Source organism: Schistocerca americana, chromosome 5, assembly GCF_021461395.2.
Source record: "Schistocerca americana isolate TAMUIC-IGC-003095 chromosome 5, iqSchAmer2.1, whole genome shotgun sequence".
NCBI lineage: Eukaryota > Metazoa > Arthropoda > Insecta > Orthoptera > Acrididae > Schistocerca > Schistocerca americana.
Genome location: NC_060123.1, coordinates 466,514,291 through 466,532,380, shown reverse-complemented (window position 1 = coordinate 466,532,380; position 18,090 = coordinate 466,514,291).

The window sequence follows — 18,090 nt, the reverse complement described above, 5'->3', positions numbered from 1 at the left end:
ATCTTCCTGTTGGATAATTGTCAATGCTGCAAGCCCAGTATTGTACTGGAATGGTTACAGTCGTGCAGCACGCTAGTAAACTCACATTGATGCCTTGGCCATCAAATCTGCCAGAGCTGAACCGATGGAATATGTCTGAGACTCCATTGTGTATGTTCTCAGCGCATATAACCCACCAGCCAAAAATTTACAGAAATTGCGTGACTTGTGCATAGACATCTGGTACTACAAACCCTCAAAATACTATCAAAGACTTGTCGAATCCATGCCATTATGCATCGCCGATGCATTGCTGCTCAATAGGTATGCTGACTCATGTATGTCTACCTATAAAAGGCTTGTCCGTGAACGAACTGACAAACTTTTTTCCATGACCACCCACTTCCACCCACACGTGGTTGTGGTGGTCCATAACCCTTGATCTCATGCTCTTAGTAAGGGAATTTGGTCTCCGTGCTAGGCGGTGGGTGACCGTGGCGAGCAAATTTCGCGAAATATGAAGCAATAAATACTCTTATTGAGAGCTATACCAAATGAATAATTGAACAGTACACTACAGTGCATTCGGACAAACGTTTCACTTATTCTTAGGTAGTATAATCCTTTTCATAATTTATCACGTTTTCGTCATTCACTTTGCTTATTCTTCTTTTGCATTAATCTTCGTTAGTATAAGCAATATCATACTTTTATTAGTTAATGCAGATTATTTAATATTACTCACTCACAATTCTGTTTCCAGATAAGATACCGAAGCGTAAAACTGTGTTCACACATTCTCATGTGAATACGGTTCAAAGAAAACTGTTAAATATAAAATGATTAAAAGATTAAATGTGTCTGCATAGCTTAATGTCAATACGGATGGAACAGAGTGAGGATTGTGTAAGTGAGTATACTCGCTAGTACGGTAATGTTGAATAGTCAAAGAGAATATAGCTTCTTCTAAGAGAACTAAATGTTCCGTATCAGGCATTATATTAAGATATCTGCCAACATAATCACCCACTTCCACCAACCACAGTATCGATAAAACACGTTGTACACTCTTATCTCCATTACCTCGTACATTGCGTCGTGAACGAAACGTTGAAAACATTTACACATATAGGATAAAGTTCGTAAGTTGTGTTTATTTAGCTTTACTTAAGAGTATCTGTTGCCCTATGTTTCGCGGATCTTGCCCTTCAGCCTCACACACTGCCACGCACCTCGACCAAACTGCCTAAGTAAGGGGACAACTGCATTCATCATATCCTTAATGAGATACACGTCTGTATGCATCTCATACCTAGAATGGTACTCATGCTTTCCCTCATACCGTACATTCTGACACTTGCAAAATTTACAAAATTTACAATTTTTACTACATACTGAGTATTAGTAACGAGGTGAAGTGTTTTAGGTGATCCACAGCGAACATTCACAATCACTCCACTCACATCTTAACCTGATTCTTTCCGTTTGACTGTCCAGTGTTTCATTCCTCTTTCTGTTCATTGAGTGTATTGCAGATTCTGCACTTTTCCACTTTACTAAATTGAAAGCCTCAAAGAGATGGTTTATTTTATGAAAATCGACTCATAGCTGAAAAAGGTTTGAATGGTGTTGCTTTCTATAACCCAATAACACGGCGACCCAGAGAAGTAATTTTGCTATTCAATCACCTCATACCACCTCACTTTGCTTCTAATCCCTCGAAAAATCATTTAAACGTTATGACACGGTAACTTTCTCCTTTTTCTTCCTCTTCTTCAACTGGCACTACATCCCGGGATAGGACTTGGCCTCCTCAATAATTTTCTGCCATTCTTCACTCGACTCCGCCATCAGTTACGGTAACCGACTCGGGCAGCATCAACCTCATCGCTCCGTCTCAACCTAGGTCGTCCTCTTTCTCTTCTCCCTCCAGGTTCACTGCAGCAGGCCTTCCTTGCGGAATCTGTCTCATCTAGTTGCATTACATGTCAATCCCATCTCAGTCAAACATTTTTATGAACTTTACATCATCATAGCAATCATGAAGTTCGTCATTCCTTCGCATTCTCCAGGTCCCATTCTCATACATAGGTCCAAAAATCCTCCTCAGTATACTTGTTTCACTTTATCTCTGTTTCTTTTCACCCTGCTTTGTAATTGTCCATTTCTCTGAGCCATAAGTGAGTACTGGGCGTATCAGCGTTTTGCAAAGTCGGCACTTAGTCCCTCGTGATAGATTTAAAGTGTCGCAACATTCCAAGGTAGCGTCGGTTAGAAGCGCTTATTCGAGCGATAATCTCAGTAAAAGTGGTCCCATTTGCTTTCATCTTTGAGCCCAGGTAAAACACTCCACTCGCTCAAATATCATTCCATCAAGGGTTATGGTGAGCTGTAAGGTTTGTTTAGTGCCATTATATGCACAGTTCGTCTTTACTTCATTAATTCTCAGGTCAATCTTCTCTGCACTTAATTTAAGAGCTGAAAATGTATTTTGTAGATCTCTAAGTGTTCTGCTCATTAAATCCAAGTCATCTACATATGCCAGTAATTGTACTGAGTTGCAGTAGATAGCAGCTCTTGTCTGAATACCCGATTCACGTACTACTATCTCAAGTGCCAGGTTGAAAATTTGGCAGCAAAGCCCATCTCCTTCCCTTAGCCCAGTTAGAGTGGAAAACTGAGGTGATAGCCTGGACTGCACTCGCACGGTACACTGGGGATACTTTAGGGTGACCTATATTAAAGGCACTAATTTTCCAGGCACTAGAAATTCTCTCATTGCCGCATAAAGTTTGGCCCGGTTTGTTGTGTCATACGAGATTTAACCTCAATGAAAAGATGGTGGACACCAACATTGAATTCATGCGTCTTTTCTACTATTTGTCGGAGAACCAATATCTAATTTACAGTTGACTTTCCTGCTCTGAACCCGCATTGATAGTTTTCAATAATGTCCTCTGCTACAGGTGAAAATCCACTAAACAGGGTATTTTATAGTACTTTACTCGTATAATATTTAAAGGCTGTTATCCCTCTGTAGTGGCAGCATTCAAATAGAGCTCCTTTCTTACGCAACAGACGCACTGTCTTTACATTCCATTCTTCTGGAAACTCTTCCTTTTCCCAGATGAGGCGCACAGTCTTGTAGATTCTAAGATATAGCTCAACTCTTCCAGCTTTCAATAGTTCAGATGTTCTATTGTCAGTCCCTGATGCTTTACTGTTCTTCAATCGAACAGTTGCCTCGTGATGACAGGATGTTGTGTGATGTCTTTAGGCTAGTTAGGTTTAAGTAGTTCTAAGTTCTAGGGGACTGATGACCATAGATGTTAAGTCCCATAGTGCTCAGAGCCATTTGAACCATTTTGCTTTGTTCACTTCTCCTTGGGAAGGGGGAGGTACTATGTCATCGTCTTCTGGAAGGACTGGGATATCTTCGATAGGGGACTCTGAAGCATCCAACAGTTCACTGAAATACTCTACCTAACGCTCCAATACTTCTTGATCATTGGTTGGTAGTGTCCAATTTATACTTTTACTCAGGTTGGTGCCCGTCTTAAATGCTCTTCTTTCACTATTAATTTTCTCATAAAATTTTCTAACATCGTTTGTTTTTCCAATTGTCTCCAGTTCTACCATCTGTGTGCTTTCCCGTTCCCATTTCTTCTTCTGATGCAGTTTCTTTTTTCATTCCTTTTGTGTTGATAATTTCTTACCGCTAGACGAGTATATGATTTATCCAGCATTTTTATGTATGCCAGATTTATCTCCTGACTTATTCTCTTGCGTTTCACAGCTGCCGTAATGACTGAATCCCTGCAAGTGTTCCATTCCTGATGCAGATTGTCACACTAGGGGTGTACAATCCAAGATTCTCAGCAACCTTTTCAGAGCAATTTTCAGAGATGTATTCGTTTTTTAGCTTCGATACCACATACATTCGGCGTCCCTCTTCTTGTATTGGATATTCCATCTCTTATTTATGCAATTACAAGATAGAGAGCTGAATCTACATGAACTCCTCTGTAAGTACATACATCTAGAAAGTTTGAGGAATGCCTGCCACCAATAAGTACATGATCAATATGGTTAAAGGTACTCTGGTCATGGCTTATTTTCAACCATGAATGTGCACAAAGGTGGCAAAAATGTTTTGCTTCGCTTATGCTTAATGTTTCGGTGTGTAATCTACGACTATTATCCAGTCCCTTCACAATTCTCCAAGGAGAGAGCAAAAGCAATAGAAGTAATGAACATAAGCAGTCGCTTTCCCTTACCTCACTACCATCTTCAGACACAGGAGGACAATCAACACCTTTGATCACAGATGTTGCACTGAGTACTGATAGAAGGGACAAACGTGCAGAAGCTGAACGCATTTACTGAATTGTAAGAAGCTATTGAACGTGATCCGAATTTTTCGCTTGTGAACGTGATCGTTCCATGCCCGAGGCAGGATTCGAACCAGCGACCGTGGCAGCAGCGCGGTTCCGGACTGCAGCGCCTAGAACCGCTCGGCCACAACGGCCGGCTTGTGCAAGTGTTTTGCAGCTGTGTATTACAGGTTGTGCCGATTCCTCAACTGATGTTCAAATATTCATCATTCTGGTTCCGACCAGCAGTGACAGTTTCATTCCTGGGATGCTGAAATGTACAGTCAGAAGTTGCTGCGTAGATAAATCATTGTTACTTGGGGCAGCTGTCAGCTAGGTGTGTCGATAACCGTTTGTACACATTTTTGTCTATGAACAAGCAGCCCATTATCAGGCATCCTCTCACACCTTAATACTGAGCGGGCTTCTGTTTGTAGCGTAACGGAAGCTGCTACTGAAATTATGAATAAGCTACCATTAGCTATTCTGCCATGGAGCCCCTTTGAGCCAGGTAGAGTCGGTATGTATCCGATCAGTTTGAGTGGAAACAACTGCGCAATACCAGGCAGCAGCATTAGTCACAAATCCGTATATGATGTACAGATCCGTGGAATGGTATAACTGCACTTTTTCAGTGTTTTGTGATGAGACGCTATGCATTAGCGAGACTATTAACTGGTCGTCCACATCAACATCGTGAATCCTTGTGCAGACACTTTTCATGTTTCTTAAAAGATTATTGGCCATTGTGTCGAATTCTGTCATAAAAACTGCACAACAATTCAATGAGGCAGTCGAACTTCTAGATGACTATCAGCAGCCTTGTTGGAATGTCTAGGAGCTGCAGTCTGGAGCTGAGCGACCGCTACGGTCGCAGGTTCGAATCCTGCCTCGGGCATGGATGTGTGTGATGTCCTTAGGTTAGTTAGGTTTAATTAGTTCTAAGTTCTAGGCGACCTAAGAAGTTAAGTCGCATAGTGCTCAGAGCCATTTGAACCATTTGGAATATTGAACAATTTTTATGAGAGCATCTGCGATATGCAGCTGCTACGAACAAAGTCTCAAACAGGACATTTTTCACGCTGGTCTACATGGTACAAAATGTTTCTGGATTACTCTCTGCATCGCAGTCAGCGGCATGAGATGCGCATCAGAGGTGGTATGGGAGAGTCGTTAATGGATGGCGATCGATCCACACTACATTACCGAGAAAATCCTTAGACTACTATTTTTTTTTTTGAGTCATCAGTCTTCTGACTGGTTTGATGCGGCCCAGCACGAATTTCTCACAGAGTAGAGCTTGCAACCTACATTCTCAATTATCAGCCGGATGTATTCCAACAGCAGTCTTCCTTTACAGTTTTTGCCCTCTACAGCTCCCTCTAGTACCATGGAAGTAAGTCCCTGATAACTTAATAGATGTCTTGTCATCCTGTCCCTTCTCCTTGCCAGTGATTTTCTCTCCGATTCTGTGCAGAACCTCCTCATTTTTTACCTTATCAGTCCACCTAATTTTCAACATTTTCCTGTGCAACACAAATCAAATGCTTCCATTCTATTTTGTAGCGGTTTTCCCACAGCCCATCTTTCACTACAATACAATGCTGTGCTCCAAACGTACATTCCAAGAAATTTCTTCCTCCAGTTTAGGCCTATGTTTGATACTAGTAGACTTCTCTTGGCCATCATTGCCCTTTTTGCCAGAGCTCATCTGCTTTTGATGTTCTCCTTGCTCTGTCCGTCATTAGGCAATAGTAATACTGCACGAAAAAGACTTCGAAGATGACACACGACACTTCTGTGGTTGTCTTTCGTACGATTTCTGAATTTCCGCGAACAAAGTCTACGCAAATCTGTGCTATGGTGGCTGAAGCTAATCTGCGACAAAAGTCTGTGGATTGGTAAATGATGATAATCACCAAGTATGCAACCCGTGTTGTAAAACAATAAAATTTTATTCTTCTCACGCGCGCACACACACACACGCACACACACAAACGTAAATATACATGCATCATCAGCGAACATGTATCAGAGCTCAATACCAAAATTTCTACCACTTGGCAGTCACAATAATAAACATAATAAACGTGTTTGGTCACGTTTCGTATAGTGGCGTAGACGTTTGCGGAAGTTCATGTCCTAACAGCGGTTTGTGACGTTGTTATCCTGTCACCATATTATCAATATTCAAACGTGTTTTCATGTTTAGGTCCAGTTGTCTCTTCAGAATTACATAAAAAGCTCGAAAGTTCCATTAAAACCAATTCGATATCACAAGGCGGCAGCTGGGAACGTAAAAATGGCCTGCGCACGTCACAAACGTCATTACAATGATCACTGCGACTTTCTGAGAACCGCATCTCGAAGTACTCACTGATTATCGATATACGTTTGCATGTGATCGTACGCGGTAGGTTCAAGTTTTATTTAGTATACCATCGTTTCCAAATACACGAGGGCATGCTAAAAAGTAATGCCTCCTAATTTTTCATATAAAATCTCTAAGCAGTTTTTTAATTAAATAATTTAATTAATACTCTACATTTTATTCTTCATGTCTACATATTTATTTCTCAACAGTTAGCCTGGCGGCGAACACATTTCGCCCTACGACACACCAGTTCGTTCATATCGTCACTGCAGAATGTTTGACTTTGTTGATGGAGTCCAACCTCACCTCGGCTAGCACCGCTTCAACACTGTGAAAGTTAAACTCTTGATGGTGTCCTTTAAGTTCTGGGAACAGGAAAATCGGATGGGCTGAAGTCGGGATTGTATGGAGGAACGTGAATGACAGTGAACCCAAGGCGTCAGACTTTTGCTGATGTAGCTGCGCTCGTGTGTGATCTGTTATTCTCATGTTGAAGGAGAGGGAGCTCCAGTTTGGACGAAGTCTACGAAGTCGTGCCGTCAGTTTTCTGTGCTGTTTCACACTCACCGACATAGTTACGTTACTCCCCGCCGTGTTAGACGCTTCAATTCTGAACCTTCTGACAGCAGAGGGTTACAACTTGCGTCAGTGAGACGTCAAAGTCGACCGCCTAGTAGGCATCACACGTAACAAGTGAACCGATATTTAGAACAGAATGAAAAACTCGGTGGCATTAAGTTTCAGCACACCCTCCTATCTGTTCCCTACATCGGTAGAAGTGCTTAATCTGTCTCAACATCTGCCAACGGACATTGCAACACTTAATCTCACAAAGACCTGGAAACTCTGGTAAACAGCTTCACTATCTTCTCTACCTCATCACGGTGACTGCAAGGCTAAAATCTCAATTAGTTTCGTGTGAGCCCGGTGGCACTGACACATATATGAGCTAAATCTGTGCCTCAGCCTCAGAACTTACTATACCTGCAATTATTTTTCAATAACAGATGTGAAAGTGTCCAACATAATCATAACAGACTACATAGCAGATATCGGAAGAAAGTATTTATCTAGTCAATTTACAAAGAAACGTTTCCACCAGTACTAAAAATTCAGGCACGAAATCTTATGAATTTTATTGTGCTTCGTTTGTGAGCGACAGCGATTTCTTCGTAAACCAGAAGCAATACTACCAAGACCGCACTAAATCTTGTGTCAGAAACGGTGCTAGAAATAACTTCCTGCTCCCGAATTTATTAATTTTGGAATTTTCCGGAACAAATCAATATACAGGTTCCATTTTTGTTCACAGCTATCGTGTTATTTGAAGGTCATATTAATTGTATTAGTCGATAGAACAGAAGAATTAAATAATGCTGAACAGTGTCTAATCATTACAGATCAGGAAAGTTCACGTTTATTTGAAGTTCAACCAAGTGAAATAATTTTAGTTGTTCGAGAATATTTTCGAAGTTGTCGATTTAAGCTAAAATATCTTACTCCGTTCCTTTCACCAAACGTTTGAAAGGCTTTTACGCAATATTGATTGGAAACAACATAGGGCAAATCTTACAAGGGGGAATCTGTCGTTTATCTAAGTTTGGTTCGACGTTTAACAAGGGATACAAATCAGTCATTTTCTTCTGGAAGCAAACATGCAGTTTTGTCCTTAGTTTTCCTGGGTCAGAAAGAGGAACCTTCACGTTGTGTATGTGTTGTACTCTGCACAGCTATATCAGAGGGTAAAGATGCCACCAATATTTTACCTGCGTCTGAGAAACGTAGATGCGTAAAGCATGTACCTGCAAAAGTGTCAGAAGTGGAACGCTGTCCTGATCTATCCAGTGAAACTAGAGAAATAAATACACGCCTAATGTTATGGGACCGCAGATATCCTTCTAAGCGGTATCCACTTCGATGAACGCCTATCTATTAATGATTGACACAACAATTCGCGTGACAAATCTCCCCTATTTCGTGATAATACAAAACGAGCTGCCCTTCTTTGAAATTTTCTCACGTTATCCGTTCATACCCGGTAAGAATCCAGTATGTGCAGGAATAATACAGAAAAGGACGAAAAGGTGTAGTATGTGCAGTCTACTTAGTAATTCTGTTGCATATTCTAAAATAAATAGTAGTTGGTTTACCTCTACCATGATGTTCCCTATGTGATTTCAGTTCGTCTGTATTGATGATATCAAGGTGTTTGGTTCAATCTCTCTCTTTTTATTTTTTCCAAATAGGTATGATGTTTCATGCGACACCATGTAGCAGCGTACGTTTCAGGTATTTGCTGGATGTATTCCAATCTCTCTCTTCATCTACAGTTTTTATCCTCTATAGTTCTCTCTTTTATCCTGGAAGCAGTAACCTCATGTCTCAACAGATGTCCTGAAGCATCCAACAGTTCACTGAAATACTCTACCTAACGCTCCAATACTTCTTGATCATTGGTTGGTAGTGTCCAATTTATACTTTTACTCAGGTTGGTGCCCGTCTTAAATGCTCTTCTTTCACTATTAATTTTCTCATAAAATTTTCTAACATCGTTTGTTTTTCCAATTGTCTCCAGTTCTACCATCTGTGTGCTTTCCCGTTCCCATTTCTTCTTCTGATGCAGTTTCTTTTTTCATTCCTTTTGTGTTGATAATTTCTTACCGCTAGACGAGTATATGATTTATCCAGCATTTTTATGTATGCCAGATTTATCTCCTGACTTATTCTCTTGCGTTTCACAGCTGCCGTAATGACTGAATCCCTGCAAGTGTTCCATTCCTGATGCAGATTGTCACACTAGGGGTGTACAATCCAAGATTCTCAGCAACCTTTTCAGAGCAATTTTCAGAGATGTATTCGTTTTTTAGCTTCGATACCACATACATTCGGCGTCCCTCTTCTTGTATTGGATATTCCATCTCTTATTTATGCAATTACAAGATAGAGAGCTGAATCTACATGAACTCCTCTGTAAGTACATACATCTAGAAAGTTTGAGGAATGCCTGCCACCAATAAGTACATGATCAATATGGTTAAAGGTACTCTGGTCATGGCTTATTTTCAACCATGAATGTGCACAAAGGTGGCAAAAATGTTTTGCTTCGCTTATGCTTAATGTTTCGGTGTGTAATCTACGACTATTATCCAGTCCCTTCACAATTCTCCAAGGAGAGAGCAAAAGCAATAGAAGTAATGAACATAAGCAGTCGCTTTCCCTTACCTCACTACCATCTTCAGACACAGGAGGACAATCAACACCTTTGATCACAGATGTTGCACTGAGTACTGATAGAAGGGACAAACATGCAGAAGCTGAACGCATTTACTGAATTGTAAGAAGCTATTGAACGTGATCCGAATTTTTCGCTTGTGAACGTGATCGTTCCATGCCCGAGGCAGGATTCGAACCAGCGACCGTGGCAGCAGCGCGGTTCCGGACTGCAGCGCCTAGAACCGCTCGGCCACAACGGCCGGCTTGTGCAAGTGTTTTGCAGCTGTGTATTACAGGTTGTGCCGATTCCTCAACTGATGTTCAAATATTCATCATTCTGGTTCCGACCAGCAGTGACAGTTTCATTCCTGGGATGCTGAAATGTACAGTCAGAAGTTGCTGCGTAGATAAATCATTGTTACTTGGGGCCGCTGTCAGCTAGGTGTGTCGATAACCGTTTGTACACATTTTTGTCTATGAACAAGCAGCCCATTATCAGGCATCCTCTCACACCTTAATACTGAGCGGGCTTCTGTTTGTAGCGTAACGGAAGCTGCTACTGAAATTATGAATAAGCTACCATTAGCTATTCTGCCATGGAGCCCCTTTGAGCCAGGTAGAGTCGGTATGTATCCGATCAGTTTGAGTGGAAACAACTGCGCAATACCAGGCAGCAGCATTAGTCACAAATCCGTATATGATGTACAGATCCGTGGAATGGTATAACTGCACTTTTTCAGTGTTTTGTGATGAGACGCTATGCATTAGCGAGACTATTAACTGGTCGTCCACATCAACATCGTGAATCCTTGTGCAGACACTTTTCATGTTTCTTAAAAGATTATTGGCCATTGTGTCGAATTCTGTCATAAAAACTGCACAACAATTCAATGAGGCAGTCGAACTTCTAGATGACTATCAGCAGCCTTGTTGGAATGTCTAGGAGCTGCAGTCTGGAGCTGAGCGACCGCTACGGTCGCAGGTTCGAATCCTGCCTCGGGCATGGATGTGTGTGATGTCCTTAGGTTAGTTAGGTTTAATTAGTTCTAAGTTCTAGGCGACCTAAGAAGTTAAGTGGCATAGTGCTCAGAGCCATTTGAACCATTTGGAATATTGAACAATTTTTATGAGAGCATCTGCGATATGCAGCTGCTACGAACAAAGTCTCAAACAGGACATTTTTCACGCTGGTCTACATGGTACAAAATGTTTCTGGATTACTCTCTGCATCGCAGTCAGCGGCATGAGATGCGCATCAGAGGTGGTATGGGAGAGTCGTTAATGGATGGCGATCGATCCACACTACATTACCGAGAAAATCCTTAGACTACTATTTTTTTTTTTGAGTCATCAGTCTTCTGACTGGTTTGATGCGGCCCAGCACGAATTTCTCACAGAGTAGAGCTTGCAACCTACATTCTCAATTATCAGCCGGATGTATTCCAACAGCAGTCTTCCTTTACAGTTTTTGCCCTCTACAGCTCCCTCTAGTACCATGGAAGTAAGTCCCTGATAACTTAATAGATGTCTTGTCATCCTGTCCCTTCTCCTTGCCAGTGATTTTCTCTCCGATTCTGTGCAGAACCTCCTCATTTTTTACCTTATCAGTCCACCTAATTTTCAACATTTTCCTGTGCAACACAAATCAAATGCTTCCATTCTATTTTGTAGCGGTTTTCCCACAGCCCATCTTTCACTACAATACAATGCTGTGCTCCAAACGTACATTCCAAGAAATTTCTTCCTCCAGTTTAGGCCTATGTTTGATACTAGTAGACTTCTCTTGGCCATCATTGCCCTTTTTGCCAGAGCTCATCTGCTTTTGATGTTCTCCTTGCTCTGTCCGTCATTAGGCAATAGTAATACTGCACGAAAAAGACTTCGAAGATGACACACGACACTTCTGTGGTTGTCTTTCGTACGATTTCTGAATTTCCGCGAACAAAGTCTACGCAAATCTGTGCTATGGTGGCTGAAGCTAATCTGCGACAAAAGTCTGTGGATTGGTAAATGATGATAATCACCAAGTATGCAACCCGTGTTGTAAAACAATAAAATTTTATTCTTCTCACGCGCGCACACACACACACGCACACACACAAACGTAAATATACATGCATCATCAGCGAACATGTATCAGAGCTCAATACCAAAATTTCTACCACTTGGCAGTCACAATAATAAACATAATAAACGTGTTTGGTCACGTTTCGTATAGTGGCGTAGACGTTTGCGGAAGTTCATGTCCTAACAGCGGTTTGTGACGTTGTTATCCTGTCACCATATTATCAATATTCAAACGTGTTTTCATGTTTAGGTCCAGTTGTCTCTTCAGAATTACATAAAAAGCTCGAAAGTTCCATTAAAACCAATTCGATATCACAAGGCGGCAGCTGGGAACGTAAAAATGGCCTGCGCACGTCACAAACGTCATTACAATGATCACTGCGACTTTCTGAGAACCGCATCTCGAAGTACTCACTGATTATCGATATACGTTTGCATGTGATCGTACGCGGTAGGTTCAAGTTTTATTTAGTATACCATCGTTTCCAAATACACGAGGGCATGCTAAAAAGTAATGCCTCCTAATTTTTCATATAAAATCTCTAAGCAGTTTTTTAATTAAATAATTTAATTAATACTCTACATTTTATTCTTCATGTCTACATATTTATTTCTCAACAGTTAGCCTGGCGGCGAACACATTTCGCCCTACGACACACCAGTTCGTTCATATCGTCACTGCAGAATGTTTGACTTTGTTGATGGAGTCCAACCTCACCTCGGCTAGCACCGCTTCAACACTGTGAAAGTTAAACTCTTGATGGTGTCCTTTAAGTTCTGGGAACAGGAAAATCGGATGGGCTGAAGTCGGGATTGTATGGAGGAACGTGAATGACAGTGAACCCAAGGCGTCAGACTTTTGCTGATGTAGCTGCGCTCGTGTGTGATCTGTTATTCTCATGTTGAAGGAGAGGGAGCTCCAGTTTGGACGAAGTCTACGAAGTCGTGCCGTCAGTTTTCTGTGCTGTTTCACACTCACCGACATAGTTACGTTACTCCCCGCCGTGTTAGACGCTTCAATTCTGAACCTTCTGACAGCAGAGGGTTACAACTTGCGTCAGTGAGACGTCAAAGTCGACCGCCTAGTAGGCATCACACGTAACAAGTGAACCGATATTTAGAACAGAATGAAAAACTCGGTGGCATTAAGTTTCAGCACACCCTCCTATCTGTTCCCTACATCGGTAGAAGTGCTTAATCTGTCTCAACATCTGCCAACGGACATTGCAACACTTAATCTCACAAAGACCTGGAAACTCTGGTAAACAGCTTCACTATCTTCTCTACCTCATCACGGTGACTGCAAGGCTAAAATCTCAATTAGTTTCGTGTGAGCCCGGTGGCACTGACACATATATGAGCTAAATCTGTGCCTCAGCCTCAGAACTTACTATACCTGCAATTATTTTTCAATAACAGATGTGAAAGTGTCCAACATAATCATAACAGACTACATAGCAGATATCGGAAGAAAGTATTTATCTAGTCAATTTACAAAGAAACGTTTCCACCAGTACTAAAAATTCAGGCACGAAATCTTATGAATTTTATTGTGCTTCGTTTGTGAGCGACAGCGATTTCTTCGTAAACCAGAAGCAATACTACCAAGACCGCACTAAATCTTGTGTCAGAAACGGTGCTAGAAATAACTTCCTGCTCCCGAATTTATTAATTTTGGAATTTTCCGGAACAAATCAATATACAGGTTCCATTTTTGTTCACAGCTATCGTGTTATTTGAAGGTCATATTAATTGTATTAGTCGACAGAACAGAAGAATTAAATAATGCTGAACAGTGTCTAATCATTACAGATCAGGAAAGTTCACGTTTATTTGAAGTTCAACCAAGTGAAATAATTTTAGTTGTTCGAGAATATTTTCGAAGTTGTCGATTTAAGCTAAAATATCTTACTCCGTTCCTTTCACCAAACGTTTGAAAGGCTTTTACGCAATATTGATTGGAAACAACATAGGGCAAATCTTACAAGGGGGAATCTGTCGTTTATCTAAGTTTGGTTCGACGTTTAACAAGGGATACAAATCAGTCATTTTCTTCTGGAAGCAAACATGCAGTTTTGTCCTTAGTTTTCCTGGGTCAGAAAGAGGAACCTTCACGTTGTGTATGTGTTGTACTCTGCACAGCTATATCAGAGGGTAAAGATGCCACCAATATTTTACCTGCGTCTGAGAAACGTAGATGCGTAAAGCATGTACCTGCAAAAGTGTCAGATGTGGAACGCTGTCCTGATCTATCCAGTGAAACTAGAGAAATAAATACACGCCTAATGTTATGGGACCGCAGATATCCTTCTAAGCGGTATCCACTTCGATGAACGCCTATCTATTAATGATTGACACAACAATTCGCGTGACAAATCTCCCCTATTTCGTGATAATACAAAACGAGCTGCCCTTCTTTGAAATTTTCTCACGTTATCCGTTCATACCCGGTAAGAATCCAGTATGTGCAGGAATAATACAGAAAAGGACGAAAAGGTGTAGTATGTGCAGTCTACTTAGTAATTCTGTTGCATATTCTAAAATAAATAGTAGTTGGTTTACCTCTACCATGATGTTCCCTATGTGATTTCAGTTCGTCTGTATTGTTGATATCAAGGTGTTTGGTTCAATCTCTCTCTTTTTATTTTTTCCAAATAGGTATGATGTTTCATGCGACACCATGTAGCAGCGTACGTTTCAGGTATTTGCTGGATGTATTCCAATCTCTCTCTTCATCTACAGTTTTTATCCTCTATAGTTCTCTCTTTTATCCTGGAAGCAGTAACCTCATGTCTCAACAGATGTCCTATCATACTGGCCCTCCTTATTACCAGTTCTTATGATCACCGATTCCGCGGAGAACCTCCCCACTCCTTACCTTTTCTGTTCACCTAATTCTTCTGTATTACTACATGTCAAATACTTCGGTTCACTTCCGTTCCGATTTTCCCTCAATTCATGTTTCATTACCATACAATGCCGTTCTCCAAATGTACATTCTCAATAATTTCTTCCTTAAATTGAAGCAGACGTCTCTTGGCTAGGAATCCCCTCCTCTCCAGTGCTATTTTCCACTGCTAGTTTGCTTTTTGTGTGCTCCTTGCTCCGTCCGTTCTGGGTTATTTTATTTGCAAGGTGGCAAAATTCCTTAATTTCGGTTGTTTCGAGGTTCCTGATATTTATGTTATGTTTGCCATTTTTCCTACTGCTCATTCTTTTTGTCTTTCTTCGATTTAATCTCAGTCCATACTTTGTACTCATTGGACTGTTAATTCCACTCAACAGATCCTGTAATTCTCTTTCACTTTCACTGAGAACAGCAAATCATCAGCGAATCTTATCATTGATATCCTTTCAACCTGGATTTCAGTCTCACTCTTGAACCTTTCTCTTATTTCCGTCATTGTTTCTTCGATGTTTAGATTGAATAGTAGGGACGAAAGGCTACCTCCCTGACTTACACCCTATTTAGTCCGAGCACTTCGTTCATGGTCTTCCACTATCATTATTTCCTGTTGGCACTTGTACGTGTTGTATATTACTCGTCGGCCCCTACATCTTACCCCTGTTCGCCTCAGAATTTCGAACATTTTGCACATTTTGACATTCAGTTCCCGGTCAAAAAATTCTATGATTGTGGATGATGTTCTTTCAGTCTTGCTTCCAGTATCAATCGCAACGTCAGAACTGCCTCTCTAGTGCCTTCACTTTTCTTAAAGCTGAACTGATCGTCATCTAACAATTCCGAAATTTCTTTTCTCATTCTTAAATCTACAACTATTAAATCTGTGTTATTTAACATATAACCGAAATTTTATGAAATGTATTAGTAGTCGTGAGAACAACTTCACACTATTTCTTCTTTGAGGCCAACCGTGCAGATATCTTGTTGAAATTATTCTCCAATTCGTCCACATAGACCAGACAAACTGATAGGGCGACTGAGACTGTCTGTTAATTTCTTTAAATAATTACGAACAGCAGAAGGCCTATAACGTTACATTTGGGAACCTCAGATACCATTTCTGTTTGAGTAGATGACGTCCCATGATACTACCCACTGTGATAGTTGTAACAGGAAGTCATGAATTCAGTCGGATAACTGAGAGGATGTCCGACTGAATAGAAGCCATCTGTGATGAAAATTGTCAGTCGCCCTTTGGAAGTCTGAAAATTAGTACCACCTTGAGATGATAGTACTCATTATTTGTTGAGAATAAAGAGCCAGTTGTCTTTCACAAGAGCGACATTTTCTGAATCGGTGCTGGTTATGAGTCAACAGAGTCATTCCGTGCAATGCGAATGAAAAGAAAAATAAACAAATGAATAAACCCGCATAAGCGTGAGTGGGACTCACGTACAGAGGGTTCCGTACAAACTTTATTATTTATCCAGACATTTCATTCATATCAGGAATTGAGGATCTTGACATTTCTGGATGGTTAACGATAACGATGCAGGCAAGATATACACCTACTCATTCCTGAGATAATGGGATCTTAACAGGACATGAAGGCATTCGGATAGGAAATGAGAAAAACGAATGATATGATTTAATTAAAAATGAAGAATTATGGGCTTTTTCCTTTGCATTTACAGTGAGGCCTTGCTTCCTTCCAAATAACCTATAGCTTTTCATGAGGTAGTTTGTGAGCACGAAAATTTTTGACATAAATAGCCGTACCTTTTGATTGCATTGACTTTGAAGCTTACGTTAATTACACCACCAAGGACTACAGACCTTAGAATAACATACAAATTTCAAAGTGATACGTTTGCCTGTTCCTGATAAAAAGAGGTCTTAAAAGTTGGACGAATAGACAGACAGTGAGGTAACAAACAACCCAAAAGAATTTTTTTCCTGTGTTATAATTCCGATTTCATAATTTTCTGATTTTTTTCTTTAGTTGTAATGTGAAATTCTGCTTCTTGTCAAATTTCATATTTCTAGGTCAACATGAAGTACCCTATAGGTTTTGATGAGTGCGTTTGCGAACATCCAAATATCTGACATACATGGCCTTATCTTTTGATCTTATTGACTTAGAAGCTTCAATTTTTTTCCCCGTCAGGAACCATAGACCATAATACGTAATATAAATTTTAGCTTTATGTTGGTTGGTTGATTGGTTTTTGGGGAAGGAGACCAGACAGCGTGGTCATCGGTCTCATCGGATTAGGGAAGGATAGGGAAGGAAGTCGGCCGTGCCCTTTCAGAGGAACCATCCCGGCATTTGCCTGGACTGATTTAGGGAAATCGCGGAAAACCTAAATCAGGATGGGCAGATGCGGGATTGAACCGTCGTCCTTCCGAATGCGAGTCCAGTGTCTAACCACTGCGCCACCTCGCTCGGTAGCTTTATGTATCTACTCATTTCTAAGAAAAGGGGTTTTAACAGTTTGACTGACAGGCACCGAGACAGACAGACGCAACAAAGTGATGCTATAAGAATTCCTCTCCCACCGACTGAGGTGCGGAATACTAAAAGCCGGAACAACATAGACGGAGAATTCGCCTAGAATAAACGAAAGCTACTTTTAAACTCACAAAATTTAATAACAAAGGTTTGGAAGATCCTGAACGCACCAATAAAAACGACTGGTCAATGAGGCTTGTAATCAATGTGGAACACCGGCCGTGGTGGTGGAGGTGGTAACCGGCCGTGGCCCGCGGTGAACCAGTGGGGCTGAGGTGTCGGGTGATCGACCCCCGCTCCCTCCTCCGGCAACCACAGAGCGATACGCCGCCACTCCAGGCCACGCCAGGCCGGCATATAAGCCGCACCAGCCGTCACTGCGGCACAGTCGACAACAGGTAGCTCACAGCACCGACATAGGAACTGCTGTAGGATCTTTCTTTTCAAGTATGTTTACAAGTAGCCTGGTGGGTAAGGTCGGAAGCTCCATGCTGCCATTCTCGTACAATAATGTACTGTTCGTGGGTCCCAAATATTTCATATTTCTCATTTCACACTTTCTTAGACTGCCGTAGTTTCAATACGGAATATATGACTTCAGGTTTCTAAGCATTCCTATCTTCAGCTGTATTCTTCAAAGCCTACTATGTGGTTACAATTAAAGTGC